This window comes from Triplophysa rosa, linkage group LG15 (assembly GCF_024868665.1).
Source record: "Triplophysa rosa linkage group LG15, Trosa_1v2, whole genome shotgun sequence".
In the NCBI taxonomy this organism is placed as follows: Eukaryota; Metazoa; Chordata; class Actinopteri; order Cypriniformes; family Nemacheilidae; genus Triplophysa; species Triplophysa rosa.
The window spans coordinates 9,517,693-9,525,492 of NC_079904.1; positions in this window are offsets into that span (position 1 = coordinate 9,517,693).

Sequence of the window (7,800 nt, forward strand, 5' to 3'; positions counted from 1 at the left end):
TTAAGCACACATTCAGCCTGCTTGGCTTATCTGACACTTGCATTTGCTCGGGGAGCTGCGGAGAAAGTGTGAGAGCATGCAATATGCTGAGTGCTTCAGGAGTGCTGTGCATTTATGTAAAGTTTCTGATGTGCTGCTCCTTCTCTGACCTGAGGGTTGTAAAACATTCATAGGGAACGGAAGGAGAAAGAGGGTGAGAGAAGATTTAACAGGTCTGGGACATCAAATGCAGCTGATTAGAAAAGCCAAAGATGTAATGGGATTCAGGCCCAGGATATGTGTAGGCACACCATCAGGTTACTCCACAGAGTTAGTAAACCATTTCTTTAGAGCTCCCTTTCATGGTCGTGATGGAACCGGTAAAATACAGTTGATGTTCCAGCTCTTGGAAGTAAATAGCCTATAATGCGTTACTTGAACAGATTCATATGTAGTGCAAAAAAATGTGTAATTAATCCAGATAGAGACAAACGCTTTTAGTTTAAAACACTTTCTCCTATCTTGCCTCTACCTCTTCTCAGCCAGCCTGCCGTCACCCGTGTTTGTGAACTAGATCAGTTAGGCTGTCGGTTCACACTTTCTGCACAGGCGAGCACTATTACGTTTTATTTTTTTTCAGTGAATACGGAAAATGTCTCTGGGCGTTGTCTTGTCTCCTGAAAACCTGCTTGGAAAAAAGCTTACTCAGAACTGGTATCATAGCCATGTTCTTCAATGTACGGTATTCAGAAAAGGCCCAGAAACTTATCCGAAGAATCATTCTGGAAATGACTCTGAGCAAAAATAAAATAAACATATCACACAGATTTTATTTAATGTACAATTGTTGTTGCAACATTGTTTAAACATTAGGTCATTGTAAATATATAACAGATTACAAAAACTGGGCACAAAAAGGTTGCATTTAGACAGGCTGTCATGTGACATGTGCTGGCATGGGCTGCATGTTAACGTTATACACAATTTGGCAAAATTTAAGGAACAGTTCACCTAAAAATGAAAATTCTGTCATCATTTACTCACCCTCAAGTTGTTCCATATCTGTATGAATTTCTTTGTTCTGATGAACACAGAGAAAGATATTTGGAAGAATGCTTGTAACAAAACAGTTCTTGGCCACCATTGACCATATAGCAGGAAAACTTGCTTTATTCTGTCTAACATGAAGATATTTGGAAGAATGCAGGAAAGCAAACAGTTCTGGGGCACTTTTGACTACCATTACAAATTTTCCCACTATATTTTTTCCTACTCATTTAATCTCTCACACTCACAGCTTCTCTCAGCTGCATTGCGTCTGTCCAGGCTGAAAATTAAAGAGCCATGATCAGAATCTACACATGACTGAAGAGTTTCTGATGTTATTGAATTATAGTCCTATACATTTTCTGGGGGGTTCCAAAAGCAAAAGTCACTAGACAGATGAGGCACCATGTTGTCACCTTATTCCTGAGATGCTTTAATCTATAATGCTATATGACATATGCTATTATCACCCTCAGTTCTGCTGCTGGTAGTCTAGGGTTCATTTGTCACTTTACAGAAGCTGTTATAGTGTTGCTAAAAATGTCTGTTCTGATGTTCTTGTGCAGAATCTGCTACCTGTTTCAAACATCTGTGGGCTCCTGTAAATCCTCAGAATTATGTGTCAAGAAAAAATCCAGATATGATCTCTTAAAAGCAACACTTCACAGAAATATAAAAACTCTCATAAATTACTCACCCTGATGCTACCCCAAATATATTTATAACTTACTTCATATGAAATCATTTTACAATAAAACCCGCCATGTTATCTGATATGGATGCCAACATGGCGAAGCTCCAAAAAACACATGCATCCATCATCAAAGTAAATTAAATGATTCCAGTCGGTTAATGTCTGAAGCGAAACTGTATGTTATTGAGAAAAAAGCATTTTGAGGTTTTTAGTGATAAATTTTGTATCCATGGCAACATAATATCAGCACGGTATGTCTCAGTGGTGGTGTGTGTCTAGTATATAAACACAAATATGATAACTAGTCATAGATTGTGACATAGTCATAGATTGTGTGATATATTGTAAAGCAGACAAATGCTTGGTTCCTGTCAGATGCACACAAATTTTTAATCTTTTTGTCATTTAAAATAATTTTACAAACACAGTTAACCATTCCTCTGTTTGTTTTTGTGGGCAAAAGCTTGAATTCGCAGTAACTCCATTCAACACTCAACACGATCAAAAACATTATAAAAGTGTCATAGAAGTCAGGGCTCTTTTATTTCACACTGGTCGTGACTCAAGCCTGTGATGTCAAATGCAAATATACAGCAAATGTGTGTTTAGTCTGAATGAGATAAACATACATGGGTTCATTACCTTCTCGAAGCCATCAGGAGACGCTTGGCTTTCTAGGGCAGCTATAACAGTTCTGTCAACACTGACCCATTTGGATTGCGTTCATTTGTAATTCAGGAAGACAGCTGTGATAGCTTATCTGGTTTCTGCACCATTAATGTGTACAACGAGTGTTAATTACCTGAGATGCAGTATTTATTTTCTAGTGTTTATGCTTCTAGTGTTGTGCAGTGCATAGCATACTGTATTGTAAATCTGCAGTTTTCACAGGTTTTTGCTGTGATGTTGATAGTAATCACTCAGCATACCCAGTTAAAAAGTCACTGGCTGCCACTGTAATAGTATGTCACATAGTGTTCCTCCCAGCTTAAAGTGAGCGAGTTGTGTAAGGACAGTGCTTAAAGCAAAGAAACTAGTGAGACATGAAGACCCAGTCTGGTCATGAGATTTCATCACTTTAAAAAATACACCCCCCACAAGCCCAAAGAGCTTTTCTGTTCTCAAAATCTGTGTGTGTGTTGTGTGTGTGTGAAGTCCAGGTGAACTGGTAAACCAATAATTTTTACCTTGTGGGGACATTTTTGATTCAACTACACGTATGCAAATGTGCGGTCAACTTCATACAAATGTGTAGCCTTGTTAAACACCACTCATTTGCATTTGGCAACATTTTGGTCTGTACATTTTCATTTTTTGTCAAGATGTGTCCCTTGTGTGTCGAATCCATAACCTTTGCACCACTTAAGCAATGCAGACACACACACGCTCACACATAAACTAAACAAGTATGTTGCTAATAAGGAGAGGGTGAGATGTGCATGTGATAAAAGAACAAAGACTGCATAATTCATGTGTGTGGGCAGGTGTGATGTCATTTTCTTGATATTTTTAATGACTAAAAGCCTCACAACCTTACATTAACATTGATGACAAATAAAATGGGTGATGCTTTGTTCTGACACTCACACAGTTAATCCATGATGTGTGCATGCTTAGCATGAGAAGATTTTTTTCAGACTAATGCATATTGATACCCGGCAACAAAAAAACAACAAATAATGTCAATCTTACATTTATAGCCTGAGTGTATTTAAATACTACTTTTTTGCACTCCCAAATGTCCATAATAAAATGTGCATAATAAAAAGTTAAAGTTGAGCAAAAGACACAGCATGAAGAATACAGAATATACAATATAACATGTTATTTTGCATCTTGTTTAGTTTCCCAGAAATTATTCTCAAACTGAAGTGTGCTAATATTTGGCTGGACAGTGAATATCTCTCTTTGAAGTGTGAAAGTGCCATTAAGAGTAAACGGGTCAATAACCCAGCTATAATTATAGTCCTCGGTTAGGACAGATGGGTAAAGCACAGAGGTAACCAAACACTTGGCACTTTAGGGTAAAAATAACACACCTCACTGCAAAACAATGAGTATCTCATCTTTCAAGTGTACTATAACAATCTGATCAAGGATAAGAAATAATACTCAGCTGTCGAATAAACTGTCCAATCTTTTGAATCGCAAGCAGTCACAAGATGACAGACCAGATGGTGTGACGTCCTCCATATAATGTGGTTTTAAGAATATTACATTATCATCTATTTTGATAAGCATGCATCTATTTATTAACTTGTAAATAAATACTAGAATTTTAAACAATAAACTACAATAGGAACAGTTGCCAACTGGAGTACATAGTCCTATAATTTGAATGTGTATGAATAAATAAATACATACATTTACATAGTTCCTTGAAAATGTCATGCTGTAAATGTCAGTAATGCTGCAACTGATCTGTGCAACACTACAGTTGTGAGTGAGTAAGGATTTAGCCAGATAGCCACAATGTAGCATTAACTCAAGATATAATGGCATTACACGACAGGTGGTGTCATGATTCTGCCTCATCATGTCATGTCTTTCTTGGTCTAGTGGTAAGATCATGACAGAGCCTCATGTTTTGTGTGGAGAGAGACATGTTATTGTTGGTTCTGACATAACATGCGCTCTCTCCGGTCTCGTCTTTGGCCCCGCCCCTTCCTCGTTTGGCCTTCCATTAGTGTTTCATTCCCAAAACCTGTCCCTTGTTAATTATCCTTTGCTAGTCTCCCTATTTAATGCCCCATGTGTTTGCTGTCCTGTGCTCGTTCGTTTTGCTTCCATGTCCTGTTTACCTTGCCTCGTGAGTTACCGTGTTGAAATTATACCCTTTCTTGTTGTTGTGTTTATTTAGTCTAGTCCTAGTCGTGTTAAGTTTTATTTAAGTACCTTGTCCTCTTGTTTGTTACCCCATCGTGAGCTTTTGCTTTGTGTTTTTAGTAAAGTCTTTTTGTTGTCCCACCACCGCTGCCTGCAATTGGGTTCTTCCTCCACGTCACTCCCCGGTCGTGACAGGTGGGACAAAGCTCATATAGATGGGAATTTTACTAAGATTGTATACAAGCTTCCCCTCCACACACACACACACAACTGTCTCTCAGCCAAAGTCAATTTCCCTTTGCTCATTTTTGATCCTTTCATTTCTCTCTGTGCCCTCAGCCTCTCCCCTTCAAGGTCATAGTAAAGAACTGTAATGAATATATAATTTGATATATAATGCTGTATAAATCAAAATGATCAAAGTGAAAACAATAATTTGGAAAAAGTCATCTTGCCCACCCTACTTCCCTCCCCTGCATGTGCAGAAAATGTAACAGCTCTTATCTTCTCAGTTGGAGATGGAGATCACAGCATGTTATTACAGTAGATAAATAAAGCAACGGTTTAAGAATGAGGCACCAAAATACTCCCTACATTTGTAAAACCTGGCAGACAGCTTTAACCTTGACAGTAGAGTGCAAAGTAAGCATGACCCGCCGTTAAGAACCATGACGTACTCATCAATGGTATGACTGGCAAAATGTTCAACATTAACTCGTCTGTGTGCCAATCCTAAACAGAAGAGTCTGCTCCTATGCACTGCCCACAGACGTCTTTTCTGCCTTACTGTCATTTAAAAATAATATTAAGCACAATATTAATATAAGTTTTATGAGAGGCCTGTAATTACTGCTTAAAATGTATAAGACATGTGACGTGTCTATTTTTAGTTGGTTTCTAGGAGTTACCATAGAATTCCAGTTTTCCAGTCTCTCTCTCTCTTTTTCATTGTCATAGAGTCCATCAGTAGGGCAGTCGTGGCCTAATGGTTAGAGAGTCGGACTCATGACCAGAAGGTTGCCGGTTCGATTCCCAGGGCCGGCGGGTAACAACTGAGGTGCCCTTGAGCAAGGCACCTTATCCCTACTTGCTCCCCGGGCGCTGCAGTGATAGCTGCCCACTGCTCCCGGGGGTACGTGTGTTCACTACTCTCTGGATGGGTTAAATGCAGAGGTCACATTTCGTTGCCTTGTGCAATGCAATGACATGTGCAATGACAATAAATTGAATCCAAAATCCAAAATCCAAAAAATCCAGTAGTTGCTATGGAGACAGCCCCAGTTATCCCACGCCAAGTATTGTATTCTCCACAACCCTTTAGCAGGTGGGGGTTAGTGGTAGAAACCAGATAAAATTGTCCAGTTACACTGGTTCTGTTATTTCTTTACAGATTTTCCACTTAAAACGTTGAAAAACGGAATTGTACTGTTTTTTACAGCTTCTTTATGTATTTTTTGAAATACGGTGTATAGAAGACATGTGACATGGGTCTATTTTTAGTTGGTTTCTAGGAGTTACCATAGAATTCCAGTTTTCCAGTCTCTCTCTTTTTCTCACACACCCTCTCTCTCTATCTTTTTCATTGTCATAGAGTCCATCAGTAGTTGCTATGGAGACAGCCCCAGTTATCCCACGCCAAGTATTGTATTCTCCACAACCCTTTATCAGGTGGGGGTTTGTGGTAGAAAGCAAATAAATTGTCCAGTTACACTGGTTCTGTTATTTTTTTTACAGATTTTTCACTTAAAATGTTGAAAACAGAATTTTTACTCTTTTTTTTACAGCTTTTTTATGTATTTTTTTTAAAATAAGGTCAAAAACTATAAAATTACAGAACAACATTTACAAGAAAAATGGGGAAAACAATTTAATATATATCCTTATATTTTATAATGTTACAGTATATTTCTATATATTAACAGCTATTTTTTTTTTTTACGGATTTTGTTGTGCTATCAAAAGGTATTCGACTTTGGACACCCCGTATTTAAAATATAACAATTAACACGAAGAAACAAATTATTGATCATATTGATATATGAAGGTGGGCCCATTGCACACTCTTGTAGACACTATATATATTATTCAATTACAGTAATATACAGTCAAATATTTATTTTCTCTTAATGACTAGCATCAAGCAAAACATGTCATCCCATTCTGCTCACCACAGTATACTTTAAACCGGCTGTGAAAAAGTAATGTTAGTCAATTGCTGATCAAGCTCTGTTGTGCATTCCCTGAAAAATACTGCTGTTGTGGGAAAGTGGGATTCTTGGGCTGAAACAAATAGCCTTGTGGATGGATTTATGAATGGAAAACAATAGTCTAGCAGCTGTGTGTGATGCTGGAGATCTAGGTAGTATGTGTCGGCTTTAGTGTTCTCCAGACCGGGTTTTATGTTAGAAGCGTTAAGCTCATGCATATATCTTGTTCTGGATATCTTGATACAGTCAGACTAACTTTAACACTATAAACATTTGCCTGTCCAGATGCGTATTTTTGAGAGATAGGATATATGTGAAGCTTTCATCGCCATAGTGATGGAGGGCTGAGTAAACAGCGGGTCTGCTGACAGGGTACTAGTGACTAATGATGCCAATGAGGTCATTTGGGGAGGAACTAAAATACAATGTGTGTGTGTGTGTGTGTGTGTGTGTGTGCGTGCGTGCGTGCGTGCGTGTGTGTGTGTGTGTGTAGTCTCACTCATATGCAGTGTTTCTCTTCTGAGTGAAAAACTCAGACAGGTGAACCCTGATATCGATGCATAATCAAAAGTGATCGCATTCAGTAAAGTGGTTGTCGACTCAGAACCTGCAAAGCATCTGCTCCTGTGTTGATGTATCACCAATTCTGATACCCTCTGTTGGAGGAAAACTATTGCACACCACACATGCTTTCATATTTGATTATGCATGAGCTACCCCTGCCATTCAGTGTGCCTCTACGTGATGTGGTTTCCATGGTAACCATCGGGACTCAGACCTGAGGTTGGCAACAATAGGATTTTCCATGTGCGTAGTTGGTGTGAAAACAGAATGAAGATTCCACTGCGTCCATCTCGACACATCAAAAGCTGTATGTCAATGCTGGAAAGAAATAAAGGTGAATGACGTTATTGATGTCATTAATATTCCTCTATTACAGTAGTTTGTTCACAATAGAATACACAGTACTGTATATTCTTGTTCACATTTTCTTTCACACATTTTCTGTAAAGGACTAATTCCCCAAAAAATGTCACATTTTAAAAC